The sequence below is a fragment of the Bos grunniens genome, chromosome 11 (genome assembly GCF_055505025.1).
Source record: "Bos grunniens cultivar Pamir isolate PY7600 chromosome 11, Bosgru_T2T1.0, whole genome shotgun sequence".
Lineage (NCBI taxonomy): Eukaryota > Metazoa > Chordata > Mammalia > Artiodactyla > Bovidae > Bos > Bos grunniens.
This window is the reverse complement of record NC_141175.1, coordinates 82,253,226-82,271,611: the sequence shown is the minus strand read 5'-3', so window position 1 is coordinate 82,271,611 and position 18,386 is coordinate 82,253,226. Positions and strand designations below refer to the sequence as shown.

General features: G+C 53.8%; 1 long non-coding RNA gene across 14 annotated transcripts in view; it reads left to right on the top strand.

The window, feature by feature from the left end:
• The window catches only part of LOC147363429 (uncharacterized), a 147,345-nt gene extending 128,959 nt beyond the window's left edge, over positions 1 to 18,386 (top strand). For 5 of the 14 annotated variants that reach the window (XR_015137080.1, XR_015137073.1, XR_015137071.1 and 2 more), the window contains 3 exons: positions 8,737 to 8,894; positions 10,333 to 10,539; positions 11,146 to 11,416. This is a non-coding gene — a long non-coding RNA (uncharacterized LOC147363429). Of the gene's footprint in view, positions 1 to 5,678; positions 5,729 to 8,736; positions 8,895 to 10,332; positions 10,540 to 11,145; positions 11,417 to 18,267 lie in introns of those variants that run through there. The other 9 variants (XR_015137076.1, XR_015137069.1, XR_015137078.1 and 6 more) reach the window with 6 other exon arrangements.

Sequence of the window (18,386 nt, the reverse complement as noted above, 5' to 3'; positions counted from 1 at the left end):
AATCAGTGCCATCTCCCACAAATGATACCATTTCTCAGGCTCACAGAGCCGACGTGGGTAGACAAATAGGACTTTAAAAATAGCCTTGTGTTTCTCAATCTTACGGCCTCTGGGGGCTGCAGGGAGAGGTCTTGGTCCAGCCTGGTTTTCTGGCCCATTGTCTGCCTGCCCTGGGTTAGGGGTGGGCGTGGGGCTGTTTGTAGGCGCGGTAATTCCTGGGCAGAGGAGGGAGGAGAGGGAATTCTCAGCGAGGATGAGCCAGATAACACACACTTGAATGGAGGAGCTGTTTGGTGTTTATTTTTCCCTTCTCAGGCCAAGTAATAGAGCACACTCCATTTTGAGCTTCAGCTTTCATCAACTTTTTTTTTTCCCCCTTCCCCTCTGCTTTTTCCTTTTTTTTTCAAGTGTGCAGTGGAGACTGAGATACAAGGTCTTATTTCCATCTGGGCTCTGGCCCAATAGCCTCGACCAAAAAGTTACTTAAGTCATATTTCCATCATCTGCAGATGGCTGTGTATTTATTTCTCACCACAGTAAAATCCCAAATGGACTGCAGATATTTGCACGAGTCACAACTGCTTCCTCCTGGCAGGGTTGGGACGCGGCTTTGATCCTTCTGAGAAAACAGAAATGCTGGCCTCAGCCCAGCAACAATGGCGCCTTTGGGACTTCCCAGAACGACCCGAGAGCTGGGCCTGGAGCGGGTGGGTTGGGTGTCTTGGGGTTCAGGGGTATCATATCCTGGAGATGGGTGTGGGGACTTTGAGAAGCAAAGCCGGATGAGTGAGGGGGATTCGAAATCAAAGCAGGTAGGGTCACCGAACAGGTGACTGGCCTAGAATAACCCTCTGGAGGATGGCAGCCCCCGTGTGAGCTCTGTGAGGGAAGGGCAAACCCTGGAAAATTACTCAGGGAGAGGCAGCCTCTCCTGGACACAGAGCCCCTCTGTTCGGCCAGTGTGCCCTGGCCCCCATCTCTTTCTCTGCTCCCTCACCCTCAGGGCGCTGAGCCTGGCACGGGAAGGCAGCCCCTGGCCTGAGCCTGGCAGGTTCAGCCCTGGGTCAGGACTGGCAGCCAGGTTGCCACTGAGATGGGGCTCTTCTCTGCCACTCAGGGGGCGCCCTTACCTCCAATGGACCGCCTTTGGGTGCTCCCTGTCCGCCTCCCCAGATGGCACCTCCTGCTCCCAGGAGGAGAGTGTTTGGTGAGGATGGTGGGGGGACTCTGAAAGCTGAGGGATGGCATCTATTTAAAGGCTGAGAAGATGAACATAAGGAACCAGGGAAACACAGAAAACGGGAAGAGACAGAATGTGGAAGGCTTGCATTCTGATCTCCTCTTTTCTCTGCCTTTTCTGGTTTCTCATTTCCATTGATGTCCAGCGTATATTTACATCGTTCCTTCTGTTTCTTGGCATTTGTGTCCTTCTGTTTTGGCTTCAGGTTGCTTGCAACAGTGTTTCTGTAAAGTTGTCCCTGATAAAATCTGAGATGTGTCCCCGTCATGGTGGGCGGGTGAGTCCTGCGTACCTCCTCTTGGGAGTTGAAGGCTTTGCAGAGGAACAGAGCTTACCCACGAAGGGGGCAGAAAACTGCTGATGCCTCTGTACCACTTCCAGAACTTTCCCGCTTCCTCGGGGCTGTCCTTCTCTCTGCCTTCTTCCCAGCCCCATACAGTTCCTCTGACCTAGCCTGGGTACTCTTGGCATCCCCGGCTGCAGGGTCTGCAAGGGGCTCTGTGCCCCAGGGTATACTCTCTGGGTGGAGGCCCCCTTGGTAAACCCAGCGCCCCGTGAAGGACTCTGGGTCTCTGGTTTGGTTCCTCCCTGGCTGCTGTCCATCCGGGTCAGTCAGCAGGCCCATTCCCCACCCCAGGCCCGCCCTCTCTCCCCCCCCACCCCACATCTTGGCTCAGTGCTCTGTTTTGCTTTAAGACTTTCTTTCAACAGAGCACAGAGTTGGCCACCAGTGTCTCTGGCCTGGCCCACCTTGAAGCCTGACCCTGACTCACGGCCCCGGGTCCCGACAGGACCTGGTTCACACCGGTTTAAAAACTCTGGACGGCAAAGTCACAAGCCATCTGCACCCTCGTCTTCCGCTCGAGACGTTATTTATGTGTGTGGCTTTGTACTCGTTGCTAAATGCGGCCTGTGTGAAGGCTGTTAATTAACCCTTTGAGAAATGAGCTTCCCATCAGGGCAGGGACAGGAACCAGGAACATGTTTGTAATCAGGTTGTTAAATGCCAATGATTTATCCTGCTTCAGATTAGCGGCTTATTGAAGCCAGAGGAAGGGGTAGAAGAGATGCCCTCCAAAAGTGGTTTAAATAAAGCCTGTTTTGTGCACACTGATTGTCGGAAGGGCAGGAAATGCTAAATCAACGGTGCTCCTGGGCCTTGGTGAGGAGACAGGAGGTGTTTTGGAAGGGAGTGGAGGTGGCGGGCTGCCAAAGCCTGCCCCTGTGATCAGGAGGAGGCACAGGCAGTCCTCCAGGTGATCAGCCATGTGGTTGCTTTACCCCTTCGGCCATCTATAAAATGGGACCCTGCCCTCCTCACTGGGCAGTTGTGGAGAGAGTGGAAGAGACAGTCTGAGGTTTTACCCAAATATAAGAGCAGCCATCCAAAGGGTGGTTATGCTGTGGGGACATACTGTGGGTGGAATGGGTGATCGCAAAGGAGGAGGTGAGACTTTACCACTTGGAGAGGGAAGGGTCCGGGGAAGAAGACGTTCAAAAGTTTTCCAGAGGGGCCTCTATGCCCTCACCTGTGAATGAGGGTCATTCTAGAGTCTTCAAAGCTGGTTCTACAAGTATAGTTTCCCCAATGCTGAAAATAGTCCTCCTGAAATGAGAGGCCAGCTTTTGGGCTGGGAACCTCAGCCTTGGTTTCCCAACCCAGGATCTGTTGTTCTCTACCCTCCCCAGACGTGTGGAGGGGGATTCAGGCTAGGGGTGGGCGGTGGAGGAGGGCAGGTGGGCTTGGGCCTCAGGGACTGAGTGGGCCATCAAGGCCTGCTGGCATTTTTGATGGCGACTCTTTACATTCTGGGTGAGACATGCCTTAAAAGCACCATTGAGAGCAAGGGCTCTGATGCCTGCACTCAGCCAAGCTTCCTGTCAAAGTCGAATAAGCCCAGAAAACAAGAAAATGTATTCACAGCCCTGAGCCTTCCCTGCTTCCCAGGCTTATTTCATTCGAAAATAGTCAGAGCTGGAGAGAGGGGAGGAAGACGCGAAGTACAGCCTGATTCCTGAGTGACCCTGTGTCTGCTGGGGGTGGGGTGGGGGGCCTTGTGTAACCTCTCAGAGCCAACTTCTTAGGGCATTGTGAGGAGATGAGGTAGCGACTTCAGTAGGGGAACACAAAGAGTACTCCCCCCAGCCCCCACTCCCTCCTTCCTCCCTTTCCCTTCCCTTTCTTTCCTGCCCCCTCCAGTCTCTTCTGAAATCGCCACATCACCCTCTGCTGATCCATTTATAGCTTATAAAATGTGCCCAGATTAAGCCAGTCCAATACCTCTCAATGATTTACCCAGACAGCCAAATGCGAGTGAACCCTCAGACGAACACAACCCAAATATCTGTATTTCAACGTTGACTCCTAAACGAAGTAAAAGTATATGTGTTTCGAGTTTTCACTTAGTTAGCTGTGGTTTAGCAAGCTTCCAGGTGATTCCGAGGCAGGCTAAAGTTTGAGAACTTTATTCTAGAGCGTGCAAAGGTGTGCCCTGAGTCTAGAGGTGAGGCAGGAGGGAGTGATGACATTTCTCACTAGGAGATGGCTCTGGGAGCCCTTTGCTAGGAAGGACACCTGCTCTGGCCGCCACCTTCTTCTTTGGGGCCTCTGGTCACTCAGTCAGGGTGACGAGCTGAAGCTGCCTTCAGAGTTTCTGTGCCCCTTGGAGGTTGATTCCTGACTCCCCTCTATGGCATGTCCATCTCCTCACTCTTGAGGTCACCGAGAGCATTTCTCAAACGTGTCCCCGTCACGGCCCTTGGCCTACCCACCCCCAGGGTCAATAAGCTCCCAGCATCCCCTGCGCCTTGATTTTCCCCCACTGGCAGACGTGTCTCACTGTGTTGATGAAAATGTCCTGTGTCTGAGCTGTCCAAGATGGCAGCCGCAAGCCACACATCGCTGTTGAGTGCTTGAAATGTGGCTAGGGTGGCTGAGGAAATGAAATTTAAATTGGCTTTCACGTAGATTAATTTAAATTCGAATAGCCACATGCAGCTCGTGGTGGCCACTGTACTGGACAGTGACATTCTAGACTCTCTCTCAATGCCTTCGTCTCTAATTTCTGCCTTCCCCTCACCCTTGGCAAGTGCTCCATTCCTACCAAATCCCGTCCCACTGCATGGAGGGGAAACTCTGGCCTGAGAGAGGGGGTCCTCTAGGATACACAGGAAGCCGGGGGGGGGCACTGGGGGCCATCCCCTACCCCTACTCTGCCTTCAAGGCCAGGCCTCAGGCCAGCAGCCCCATCAGACCTTGGCCTCTGGCCGAGGTGTGGGAAGTCGAGTGTGATGAAACCCAAGCCCCCTTGGCAGGCGCCCAGCTGTGGTTTCACACTTGAGCTGCAGAGTTGGGAGGAGGCGGCTGGAGAGGACCGTCAGAGGATGGGAATTCGGGTGGCCTGGCCAGCAGGCCCTATGAGCAGGAGCTGTCCCCAAGGGGGTTTCCAGGCCGAGCAGGCTGCCAGATTGCGTGGGTGCCTCCTGGTGGCTGAGGGCTCAGTGTGACCCAGGCCTTCCTGTTGCCCATCTGTGGGGAGTGACAGAGAAGGGATGGAGAAAGTGCTGAATGAGTATATGTGACTGCATGTGATGACTGTGTGTGTGTGTGTGTGTGTGCATGCATAGAGAGGGATGGCACCAGCTTCTCTAGGGAGGAAACCAGCCAGCTCACCCTACCTTCACCACCATCATCACCTGCTACTTAATTTGCAGGGCCCAGTGTAAAATAAATACTCAAGGTCCCTTGTTCAAAATTATTGAAGATTGCAAGAAGGTGACATCAGAACATTAAACCAAGTACAGGGCTTTCTGAGCATGGAGTCCTGAGTGACTGATGGCTTGCCAACTCATGGAGCTGGCCCTGCCTCCAATGCTGGAGACAGACGTGGGAAGGTCTCAGAACAGAGGACCTATGTTCTGGGCCAGCCTGAGGGCAGGAGCTGGCCCATTTCTCTGCACTCAGCCCCTCGGGGCTCCTGGAGGAAGACAGAGGTTTTGAGTCTATCCCAAGTCTTCTGTTAGATGGGCTGATGCCTTCCCAATGGGGAGGAGAAGGCTTCAGAGACACCATTGCTGCACCTGCCTCCATCCCTGCCCCAGCCTCAAGGGGGCACCGTGGAGGCAAGATGCAGTCATAAAAGTGATACATGTTGACGGAGTACTTACTTCACGCCTGGAGCCTTGCTGAGTATCTTGCCAGTATCACCTCATTTGCCTTTCCTGACATGCCAGGAGACAGGTACTCTCATTTGCCCCTTTTACAGAAGGAGGGGCTTCCTGCAGGGAGGGAAATGTTCTGTATCTTGATTGTGTGGTTTGTGACAGGCATGTGTACATCCATCCGGAGTCATCAAGCTCAGGTGAGTCAAACACACTTAATCTGTGTGTTTATCGTGTGTAAATTATCCCTCAATAAAGCTGATTTTTTTTTTTAAAGCATATTTTGAAAAGCGAGACTTTGAAGACTTGCCCAAGGTCACATTCCTGGTGAGTGACAGAACTGGGTTTCTCAGTTCAGAGTAGTGCCAAGCTGGCGCAAAGATCACAGACCCTGGGGTCAGAGAGATGAGGTTCCAGACCAACCAATTTGTTCTTGAGCAAGTTACTGAGCCTCTCTATTCCTCGGAGTCCTCATCTACAAAATGGCCTCCAAGATGGTGGTTTAGTTCAGGGGCCTGTGGGTGAGATGAAAGTTGCTCAGTCGTGTCTAACTGTGTGACCCCAGGAACTGTAGCCCACCAGCCTCCTCTGTCCATGGAATTCTCCAGGCAAAAACACTGGAGTGGGTAGCCATTCCCTTCTCCAGGGGGTCTTCCCAACCCAGGGACTGAACCCTGGTCTTCTGAATTGCAAGAAGGTTCTTTACTGTCTGAGCTACCAGGGAAGCCCATGGGTGGGGTGAGGACCCCACAATGTCCCCCGAAGTTGCACGAGGTACTCTTGTCCTGCTGCTAGTGGCTAGGCACGTGGGGCAAAGCCAAGGGTCTCGTGCTATCACCCTTCTCTGCCTCCACCAGCCCTCTGCGGCTTCCAGCTCAGGCTCTGCCCCCTGACCAGGAAGCAGGGGGTATGGTGGGGCATGGCCCGTGCAGGGTGAGGGTAGCAAGCTGACACCAGAGGCCTGGAGGGGAGGTGGTGTGGGAGGTGGGACCTCCCTTTGTGGAGTCCCTGACAAGCTCCCACAGAGAGAACCGATTTGGGATTCTCTTCACAGAATGTGAAGGGTGGGAGGTGTCTGGAGGGCACTTTCTAAGGTCCTGGTCTTTGTTGGAGGGAGGATGGAGTTTGCTGTAGATTTTATTAGAAAAAAAAATCAAGAACATCTTAAAAGTCAAGGATCTCCACTGCACAACTAAAATAGAACGTGTTACTTCCAGCCTCTGGCCTCATTCCATTCATATCCCCCGCACTCTGCTGTGTTGGACTGTATTTATTTACTTCTAAGTTCCTTGACAAAAAGCTTAAGTTGTATTCATCACTTTGGTCTCCCGACCCCTGCCCACCCAGGGCCTGACACATCCTAGGTGCTTAATAAATGCTGGTAGACCAAGAACTGAGAGCTGGGATTAGCCTGGACGAGGACTTAGGCCCAAACCCCATCAAACTGCCCAGGGTGGGGCCCAAGCAGGTAGGGAAGTGGCTCTGGGTCCTCAGCAGCTTCCTGACATGCGCCAGCTCCACTGGTTCTGTTTCCAGGCCAATCTATTCTCAGTTTGGCTTTGGGGAAAATTCCATTATTTTCATCCTAAAGAATCACCCTGGTCCCCCAAGTCCCCATAAGATGTCCATCAGTAGAGTAACACATGTGTTATTCATGAGAAAACAGGCTCAGAGAGGCTGGGGACTCCCCCAAGGACACACTGCAAAGTCTTGACAGAACCACCCCAAGCACTCTGGCCTCCTGCCCCCGACCCCCGCCAGCTCCATGACACACCCACTGCCTCTAATGTTCTCTCAGCCTCTACCCCGCTCCCCAGTAATGGAACCCAGCTGGGTGGGGCTGGCCGCTGAGAGGCTCCAGCCTGGGCTTGGGCCAGCGACTCATGGAAATTGGGCCATTTTCCTGGGGCGGAAATGAGAAGCAGATGTGGGTCGGGAGCTGGGGTGCAGGCTCATGCCGTGTTGGAGGCTCAGGTTACACGAAGGAACACGTGATTGTGGCTACAAAAACAGCCGGAAACCCCCAAGGCCCACATCGTCGGGGGTCCATCCCAGGCCTGGGGGGTGGGGCGCCAAGTCTTACCCCCACCCCTTACCTCCTCGGTACCCCTGAGATAGTAGGAGGAGCGTGAGACTGGAGGGGCGGGGAGTGCGGAGGGGGGCCTGGGCAGCGGCCTTCTTGCTCCTCAGCTCAGGGCTGAGCCCTGCACAAGTCCGGTCCTCAGGAGGACACCCAGGAAGGTCAAGGCACCCTGTACAGAGGCCACAGCGGCCTCCACCCCGCTGCCCCAGTTTGAGCCACGGCCCAGGCCCCGGAAGCCTTTTACAGCCCGAAACACCTGGTGTTTGACCGCTTTGCTCCAATCCTCTGGCTTAAGGGACTGTCTCTGGTTGCAATGTATCACCTTTCTAGGAAAGCACCCAGTCTTAGACAGTATTCAGACAGCCTTACCTGGGTGGAGGTAAACTTATCAACTCCTTCTAAACAAACAGCCAGTGAGGCCTGGGCCTGAGGGGAAAGGGCTGAGGCAGGACCCTCTGGGAAGATGCGGGAGATCAGGGCACAGGAGGAGCCCAGGAAAAACTGGGCGTTTGTGTGGAGGGCTCAGGTCCCTGCTTTTCTCCCTCAGCCAAAAGGGCAGGGCCTAGTTTATTCATCCCTCCAAACAGCTATCCATTCATTCAATAAGTGGTTCTTGTCCAACCACTGTGGCCAGGGCAGTGGGCTACGCCCTGAGGCTCCAGAGGTGACTGAGCATGGATTCCATCTCTAGGGCCTCACTGCCTACTGAGGAAGCCCACCAATAAATAGCTTTGATTAACTGATTCATACCAATAAATAGCTTTGATTAACTGATTCATGCATTTATTATTGAGTGTATACCATGTTTCAGCAATACTCTAGGTTCATTGGATCTATGAGTAAACAAACCAGATAGTTTTGGAAGGGGAGACAGGCTATAAAGCTTTTTAAAAAATAAGTTAATAAGTTTAGAAGGTGAAAAGTGCTGTCATTGTTGTTCATTCGCTAAGTCATGTCTGACTCTTTGTGACCCCATGGACTGCAGCACTCCAGGCTTCCCTGTCCTTCACTATCTCCCAGAATTTGCTCAAACTCATGTTCATTAAGTCGATGCTGCCATTCAACCGTCTTGTCCTCTGTCGTCCCCTTCTCTTCCTGCTTTCAATCTTCCCCAACCTCAGGGTCTGTTCCAAAGGGGTGGCTCTTCGCATCAGGTGGCCAAAGTACTGAAGCTTCAGCTTCAGCATCAGTCCTTCCAATGAGTATTCAGGGTTGATTTCCTTTATGATTGACTGGTTTGATCTCCTTGCAGTCCAAGGGACCCTCAAGAGTCTTCTCCAGCACCACAATTCGGAAGCATCGGTTCTTCAACGTGCTGTAAAAAAGGAAAATGGAGCAGATAAGGGGGGATTGGGAGCCAGAGGCTGGTTGCAGTGTTCACAGGCCTGGGAGGGTGGCTTCCCTGAGAAGGTGAGACTGGAACCAAGACTTGATCTGATAGGGGAGATGAGAGTGGGTTTCTGGGGGATGTGCAAAGGCCCAGGGGCAGGAGAGGGCCTCAAGTGTTCGGGAGCAACAAGAAAGCCAGTGTTTCTGGGGCGGGGAGGGAAAGGGGAGCAGGGATGGAGGTCCAAAGTTAAGGAAGACCAGGCCAGGAGATCTCAGAGGCCACTCTAGGGTTTTAGCTTTTATGGTGAGTGAGATGGGAGGCACTGGAGAGTTTTGAGCCGGGAGATGTTTATTGACTGGTTTTTCCAGAGGACCACTTGGACTGTTGTATCCACAGTAGCCTGGAAGAGGCGAGGGCAAGGGCAGGGGGCTGAGTCAGGAGACACTTGCAACAGTCAGTCCAGGTGGGAGGTGGTTGTGCTGTGGCCAGGCTGCATGGTGGAGGATGGGAGGGGCACCCAAGGGGAAACGTGAATAACGTTCCATGGTAACAGAAGAAGGGCGTGATTAACTCTGACTCAAGATGCCTTCCCAGGGGATGTGACTCAAGCAGGATCTTGAAAAATGAGCAGTTCAGCAGGCACTCAAGGGAGTGAGCATTCCAACAACACGTGTGACAGGGAAGTCAAAGAGAGAGCCAGGCCTGTCTGGGTACCTGTGAAGCTGCTCATAAACATCAGAGCAGAAGGGTCAGGGTAGGCTGGATTAGGGCGCAGCATGCCGCCCTGCCAAACCCTGTCCTGTGATTACCGGGAAGTTCGGGAAAGAGTTTAAGCTTGAGGGCTTAAGACCCAACTTGCCCTAAGAATAGTCCTGCAGTCACCATGAAGGGCTGGGAGGGCAGTGGAGAGAGGAGACCCAGATGGGAAGCGGAACTTGAGGGCTGACTCAGTGCAGTGGGAGAAGGAGGGAGAGAGGGGGGCTGTTTAGGGAGCAGAGAGGACCAGATGCATGTGGGTTTGGGGAAAGAGGAGCAGGTAGCTTAAGGAAGAGGACGAGTCAGTTTGGGACAGGCTGAGTTGGAAGAGCCACTGAGAGATCAGAGAGTGGAGTCTCGGAGCAGCCGATGGAGGGGTCTGGAGCCCAGTGGAGGGGACTGCATCCAGAAGCCTCGAGTGGCAGGAGGCATTTAAGCCATGGAAATCCACCAGCTAGATGGGCACCTCCAAGTTTTTATCCTTAGGAATATCTATAGTTCCCTCCTCTTTGCCTCCCTCCCAAGGCCTTTGAGAGATGGGGAGAAAAGAAAACAGTCTTGAGAGGGAAGACAAAGGATCAGGGTGGGGTGGGGCTCCTGGGGTAACACTGAGAAGTCCCTGAACCGGTCCCACTCACCCCAGGGTGTCTGCCATAGCGCCCTGAGTAGATGGACATCTTGATATTGGTGTCTATGGATCCCTGCATGCAGATATGTAAAGTGATGTGTTTTCATTTTCTCATGATTCCTGTTTCCCTGTAGCCCTCCCTGATGAAGCTTATTGCCCAGTGGAGGGGGCTTCGAAACAAGGCTTCAAGCAAGGTTGACGCAGACAGGCTGCAGAGAAGCTGCTGCTAACGGCAATGGGACCAGGAAAGGGGAATCCAAAGAAAGCAGCACCATCCCTCAACCTCAGAGGCTTGTGTGGGAGAAACCCGTTAGGTCTGAGGGAAAATCCTGCTTCGAGGGGTGAGTAGGGCTTGACTCAGATTGCAGCAGGGGAGGAAACTTTAGTGACACTCCCTGTGCAAAGCAGTGATTCTAGATGCCACCAAAGCAATAGTATGCCACCCAGGAGGTTTGAAATGGCTGGGGAAAGTCGTCTGGGAGACAGCTTCATGGCACACTGCTTGTTCTGGAGTGGGTAGGAAGAATGAGCCCAGGTGGTCCTAAGTCCCGGGGACCAGAGGCAAGATCTGTACCACCAGCCCAGAGCAGGGACCACATGCTTCAGCATCACTCCTCTCCAGCCTCACCCCTACCAGTGAGCCCCAGGGACCAGGAGGCTCCAGTCCTGTCCCACCTGTGTGTGTGTATAAAAATGCAGAGGACTCCACTTAGAACTTCAACTCCCTCTTCCCACCACCATGAGGTCCATAAACATCTCCCTGCACCAGGAAATTATCTTGGCTAGGAGAAGGGGAAGGGATGAGAAAATCTTGGGAAACTCAGCAATTTTATACAAAAGAGACCAAGCTAAATGTATGGAAATGGAGATATGTCTAAGGAGCAATTTAAAGGTTTTCTTTTTTTTTTTTTTTTGCTTCTTCTTTTCTTTTCCCCCCTGCTTGTCAGTAGTAGGAATGATCAGATCAAGATGAAAAGAGTATGAGAAAAATGAAGAATGATTCTGGTTTGACCCATCTGGGTAGGTACGTGTGACTCAGCTCTGCAGTAATCATGTCTGTACACGTGTGCTGGGGCAGCTGTGGACTTTCAGTTCTAGTCATCAGCCCTTTCCTTGAAGCTCACTGTGTGTTACCTTGTGGCCAGGAGTTGAGAATCATAAAATTGTCAAATCTCTATTAATTATCTATCACTCTATAATAAATTAGTCCAAAATTTAGCTGAGATTCATGCAACCTGGGGATTAGAAACTTGGAAGCAGTTTAGCAGGGGGTTTCTGGCTCAGGATCTCTCATGAAGTTACAGTCGGGATGTTGGCCTAGGCTGTGGTCATCTGAAGGCTTGACTGGGGCTGGAGGACGTGATTCTAAGATCCACCTGACAAGCTGGTGCTGGCTGTTGGCAGAGGCTCTCAGTTCTTCACCTCATGGATCCCTTTCTAGGGCTGCTTGGATGTCCTCATGACATGATGGTGGCTTCCTCCAGAGTAAGTCATCTGAAAGAACAATGTCTTTTTGTGACAACCTTGCCTTAGAAGTCTCACTTTCCTATGTGGCCCTTGCTCTCAAAAATGGTATGGCATCGCAGAATAGATGAAATTTCCCTTTCGCAAAACATGATGTCTGAGGTCCAAGGGAAGTGATGCGGGCTTTCCGAGGATCGAGTGAGCTGCCCAGTCAGGCAGCAGGAGGCTTCCTGGGAACGGCAGAGACACCCTGCCTCCTGGTCCTGATCCCAGTAACTGTTCCCTGTGGAAGGAGGCCTGGTACTGCAGAGGCCTGGCTGAGTGCGGGGCTGATTCTTGCTTACTGGACAACCAAGAGTGTGTGGAGGAGGGCACTCTGAGACTAGAGAGAGGCTGCCAGGGGGTTTCTGGGGGTGAGGTCGGGTAGGGACCCTGAAGGGCTTAGAAGTGACACAAGGAAGGGGATTGTCAAGTGAGGGACAGGGCTCAGCGGGTGGGGGAGGGCAGAAAACCCAGAGGGTCACATGGTCCTCCGGTGGTCAGCATGCCATTTTCCTGGCTGTCACCCCTGGCCATAGGTGCGTTCATTTGTTCATCCATCCATTCATTCCTGCATATCTACCTGCTACAAAGACCAGGTCCCCGTCCTAGGTGAGGTTGAGGGTTGTTTGTGTAATATATGAGGAGCTCACCTTCTTAGGTGGGGTTGGGGAACTGTCAGGAAAGGCTTCTCACGGGAGGTGAGGTCTGAGCTGCTTCATGAAGGGGAGGAGTGAGCCAAGCAAAGGGAAGGTGTTCTAGGCTAGGGAAGCGCTCACAGGCCCCGGTGCGGCAGACCACAAGGCGCCCCTGGCAGGGCCATGGCAGGACGAATGGAAGGCTGTGGAGAGATGAAGCTGGAGGGGCCAGAGGGCGTGTGGCCCTGCCTGCCTGGTGGGGCGGTTTGGGTTTCTTCCAGAAGACAACAGGGAGATTAAGAAGGAATTTAAGCAGAGGCATGAAGGGATCCTGGCGTGCTGCAGTCCATGGAGTCGCAGAGAATAGGACACGACTGAGCGACTGAACAACATGAAGGGATCACTTGGAAGTTTGGAAAGATTGTCCTGGCAGTAAGGATGAGGATCTGGAGAGGGAGAGTCCAGGAGGCTATGGGTGCGGGAGAAGAAGCAGGGGGAGGGAAGGAGAGAAGGAGCCCAAGAGGCCTTTAGAAGGCTGAAGAGCCCCCAGCCCTGCCTATAGATTGAGCAACAGCCAGGACCACAGACTGAGCTGTCTCAGCTCATCTCGGAGTAGTGCATTAAGGCCAGCGAAGATCTCCAGGGTTGGGCCCAGCCCTGACACTGACCCAGCCAACCCCCCTGGCCCCCAGCCCACTGCCTTCCTCTCTGGGGGCAGAGAGCATGCTCAGTTTGATCCAACCCAGACTTTAGCTGAAAGGTGGTGAGGAACTGTGAGTTGGGAAAAGTTGGGGTGGGGAAGCCACTTGGGAGCTGTAACCACAGGACAGCCAGAGGAAAGGAGACACTCTACTGGGGTCAGAGAGTCAGGAGAGGTCAAGCCAAAGGGGAGAGGTGTGGCAGGGTTCCAGCCCTATCTGTGGGGACCTGGAAAGCCAGGAGAAAGAATCTGGCCGTCTGAGAGGTGTCTGGGGGTCATGGGAGATAACCCCACACTGAAGGCTATTTCCCAGATCCCAGAACAGAGGCTGCGATCCCTGAGATTCATGAGATGGGAGTTGCATGCTTAGTCGCCTAGCCGTGTCTGACTCTTTGTGACCCTATGGACTGTAGCCTGCCAGGCTCCTTTGTCCATGGAATTCTCCAGGCAAGAACCCTGGAGTGGGTTGCCATTTCTTCCTCCAGGAAATCTTTCCCACCCAGGGATCAAACTCGCATCTCCTGCGGCTTCTGCACTGGCAGATGGATTCCTTACCACTGAGCCACCTGGAAAGCCTGAGATAGGAGTTACCCTCACCCCAAATTCTCAAACTTCTTAATGGAGTAAGCTGTGCTGCTCACTCCTCACAGCAGATGGCGCCATCGTGCTGGAATTGGTGACCGAGGGGCCTAAGGAGTGGCCAGCAATCCCTGCTTGGGAGTGGGAGGGGCCAGGAGCCACTCGGGGGTTACTGGAGAGGGGTGGAGGGGCGCACCCCAGTCCTGTCTCCCTCCCAGAGGGCCTGCTACTCTCCTTGCGCCTACCTTCTCCACTCACTCCTCCCCATTGTCTGGGTTTCATTCCCAGCCTCTTCCTGCCCCTCCCCTCTGTCCCTCTCCCCTCCATTTCTGCCTTCAGCTAGGGTCACTGTGAGCTGGTTCACTTGGAGGCAACATCACAGGATATGGGGACTCTAGGCCCAGCCAGGGGAGAGACATCTGCCAATGGGACTGTCACCATGGGGTCTTCCCTGAGTGGCTTCCCCTAGGGCTGGTCACATCTTATGTCCTCAGGAGGTGCTCAGTACCCCTAACTAAGGGAGGGAGTTACCAGGAACATTCAATAGCGGCAGGAGAGGTGGGGTAGAGAGAGCATTTGCTGTGAATGAATGAGGGACAAAATACATTACGTCAGCTTTCAGTATGGGGAACCTCCCGCTGATGACCAGTCCTGTACCTCCTATTCTCTAGGTCTTTAGCCAAGAAGGGAAACCTGAAGAACCCCTCCGTCTCTCCCTACTTCATCCTTCCCTGGGGTGGGGCAGCTCCTTTGTGGCAGAATGGATATCAACTGGTGCTGGAGATGCATGGAATTGGGGGGCGGCGCCCAGAGGGCAATGGGACCTGGGAGCTAGGATGCCTGTGGCGGAAACCCTGCTAATGTGCTCATTGCCTGTGGTGGGGGAAGGGGAGTCTTGGCTCCTCGCCCCTAAGGACCTTACGGTGCAGCTGGCGAGGGGCCCCAGGCCCAGTGAGATGAGAGCTTCAGTGTGAGGGAGCCAGGGCAATGGGATTAGGTGAGCAAGGAGGACTTCTTGGGGGAGGAAGAGATTCAGAGGGAGAAAGAAGAAGGGTTTCCCAGATTATGGAAGAGTATAAGCAAAGGCATTGGGAAGGAGCAGAAATTTGGGGGGATGGGGAGAGATGGGGGACACTTCTGACACATAGAAGACACTCGGCACATTTCCAAATGAAGGAAGATGAGGGGATGAAGGGGGAGAGGAGGGGGCAGAGAGCAGCCCCGTGGCACATGCTGCAGAAGCAGCCTACCTGGGGAGCCCCGAGGCAGGCCCTTGCTTCCCCAGCCCCCATCCTAGTCTTGCCCACAAATATGGAGCCGAGGCTTAAAAACAGGCTTGTGGCCAAACCCCACCCCCTCCTCCTCTTCTTCCAGAGCCTATCTCCACCCAGTTCCTTGCAGAGAGGCAGCCACTCCAGTGCCCTGCTGGAGGCAGGGTGTTGCCACTGTGGGGTGACTGGCCAGCCAGCAACCCCCCACCAAGATGGCAGCTCAGGGAGACAGCAGGGCCTTTGTCTGGTCCTGACCCTGCCGAGGGGCCCACCGGCCTGCGTTTGCTCAGTGTTAATAATTGACCAGGTGCCCAGGGACAGGGCCCCTCCGGCCACCTGGATGAAGGGCACTTGGGGCTGGGGCCTTGGCCTCCCACATCATCAGGTGAGACTCACCTGGGGCCGGGGAGGAGAGAATCCTGGCCTTGGGTGAGGATCAAAGAAGCCCAATGCCTCCCGCACTGCTTCCGGAGCCCAGAATGAAGTGAGGGGCAGAAAGGGCCCAGACCAGGCTGGAAGGACCAAGAGAGGCAGGAGGAGCACCCTTCAGAAAGGGGATGAAGGCTGGGGAGAAGAGCCGGGATGCAGGTGTAGGGTTCCCTGAGGAGGACAGAGCCACACTCTTAGAGCTGGCAGCCCCCTCCCAAACATCGTGTGGCCACAGGCCCCTTCCTCAGGCCCTTTGATGAAAAATGCCAGCCAGAGAGAATGTTTACGTTGACTCCTTCTGGGCCAGAGGGAAGCTGGCCCACAGCCTTGGTCAGACCATCCGTGGTCTCTGGTCCTGAGTGAGTCCGGCACTGTCCACCCCATAGCCATGTCAGGGAGGCCTCAGCCGAGGGCAAGGAGGTCTGTGGTGTTGGTTACTTCAAGCTACAGGAGGGAGGGGAGAGGAGAGCAAAGAGAGAACAAGGTGGGGAAGTGATGCTGTTCACAGCAGCACCAGCTCCAAGTGCTTCTTAGAGGTGACCTTGGTCAGTCACCCTAAGGAACCCTGTGAGCCGGGTGCTCTGACTACCCCATGTGACAGCTGAGGAAACCGGGCCTCAAGGCGATCCCCTGTCCACGTCGCAGAGTTGGGAAACAGCAGATCCAACCCGTGATCTGGATCGCTCTCTTATCTGCTTGGGTCGGGATGGGGGAGGGGGACAGGCAGGGGAAAAGGCCTCCTGAGCAGCAGAGTGGAGAATAATTGGGGGCGGTTGTGCAAAGGCAGGGATGACTCTGAGGTGGAAGGGGGTGGGATCCAGCTTCTTTAGCTGCTGCAGCCTTAATACCCAATTTTCTCCTCAGGGAAGGAGATCAGGTAGGCTGGCCCCTGGGTGTCAGGCAAGTGTGTCTCAGGCCTCGAGAGGGAGGGGTGACAAGTCTCACCCCCTCCTCAACCCCACCTCCTCTTCCCCTTTGGCTTCACCTGTGAGAAGTCAATATTGATGTTTTATGACCCAAGATAAACACACATTTTTTTTCCTCCTATACAGGGGTTATCTGGTCTGGAGGGTTAATCAGTGACCACTGGGGGTGGGGGGAGCCTCTGAGAAGAAAGCAGCTATTCAATTCAGCCCCCACCCCCACTCCTCCCCTGCCCTCCTCCTCCCACCTGTTGCCCCCACTCCCCCACCCAGTGGGAACTGACCTGTCCCTGCCAGTGGGCGGGTCGGGGCATCAGGGAGCCTGACTGGAGAATGAATGGGTGTGTTTAGGGGGCTGTTGCGTGGGGCACCTCCTGAGAGAGTATCCCAGGCAGTCTGCCCTGTGCACAGTGGCTTTCCTCACAGTGACCATCCCATTCTGGTGGCAGGACAGGCAGGCCTGCACGAGGCTGCTGTGGCCCCAGCCTGGCTAGGCATCTGCGAGAAAGAGTAAGCACTGTCCCCTGGGAGCCGTCCATGGCAGAGATGTGACTCGTGTCACAGAGCGCACAGGGTGACCCGAGACAGCGATGCCGGCTGCTTCCCAGGCTGGGCCGTTGGAGCCCAGTGTGTGGGCCCGCCCTGCCTCTCACCTGCTGTGTGGCCTTGGACTGTGGCTTAACACCTCTGGACCTCGAGTGTCTCACCTCTCCTCGCAGAGGGGTTTCGAGGGTTGAATGAGATCTTGTATGTAGAGCGTGGAGGAAATAAAATGACTAAAGTTCCGATGGATTGTGGCCTCCTCTGTCTTCTACTAGAGAAGGCCATGATTCACCTCTGGGTTGATGGTCCTTTTACCTGGAGAAACAGAGATGGACCTTTATTTAGAAAACAGAAAAAAAAAGAAAAAGAAAACAGAGTACCAGTGAGCACAGCGTGGAGTGGGTGTGGCTGAGCTGAAGCAAGGGGGGGAAGTTTTGACTCTGTGAGGGCTGTTCCTGGGAGCACTCAAGGAACCCCGAAACAAGTGAGAACAGAGAGATGTTGGATGTTGAGAGAAGGCTTGAAAAATGTGCTGTAGGGCAGAGCGGGGCCCAACAGAGGAATTCTGCCAAGGGGAAGTTCCCTGGGGCAGGGAAAGATCGACACGTCCTGAAAGAGTAGTATGTGACCTTGAATTTGAAGTGCTTTCCACATGATGCTAAAATCACTGTCCATTATTCCTAAATATGTTTAAACATCTGCTACACCCTTGAGCCTTGGGTTCCTGGTAGGTTGGGAAGGAGGAAGGAGGAGACTGGCACCAGCTTAGAAAGAGGCGGTTCTGAACGGGGACTCCTGGCACAGAGCTAAGGACCTCGATGAGGAGCAATGCCCTTTGAGGGGCACGCTGCAGTGGGAGAAACAAACCACCCACCTCAGGAAGCCCTCTGGGCACGGGACGTGACTCCACAGGGCTGGAGAACTCGAAAACATGCAGCTTAGGGGCACCCAGGTTACACCGGTGAAGATGCCTCTTCTTTGGTAGAGGGCAAAATATTTATTCTGAATCCTAATTCAAGACTGTATACACATCAGCAAAGATGCCTTTTAATCATGATCATGGCCCAGAGGTCTGCCATCATGGGATCGGGTTATGGTCTGGGAAATTGATGTTGAATATGTGCAGTCACTGACCCTGTGCTGGGCCCTTGGCTGTGCCTAGGATGATGTTGGTGAGACAGGTCTCCGCCCTTCAAAGAGTTCTCTCAAGAGGAGACAGGCTGTGACGGACATGACTAATTGTTCCCTACATCAGTGGTTCCCAAGCTTTTTGGCACCAGAGCTAGTTTCGTGGAAGAAAATTTTTCCATGGCCCAGGGGTGAGATGATGGTGTAGGGTGATTCAGGTGTATTACACTTATTGTGTACTTTATTTCTATTATTATTACATCAGCTCTTCACCTCAGATCATCAGGCATTAGATCCCAGAAGTTGGGGACCCCTGCACTACATCACTCCCTCCCCTTCTCTCTGTTTGTGATAGAACACCCGAGTTTTCATCTGGGTACATGGCCATCCAGAGTACAGAGTGCCTTTCATGGTCTTCCTTGCAACTGAGTATAGCCATACGGCCAAAGGGAGGTGAACAAGAGCGGTGTGTTC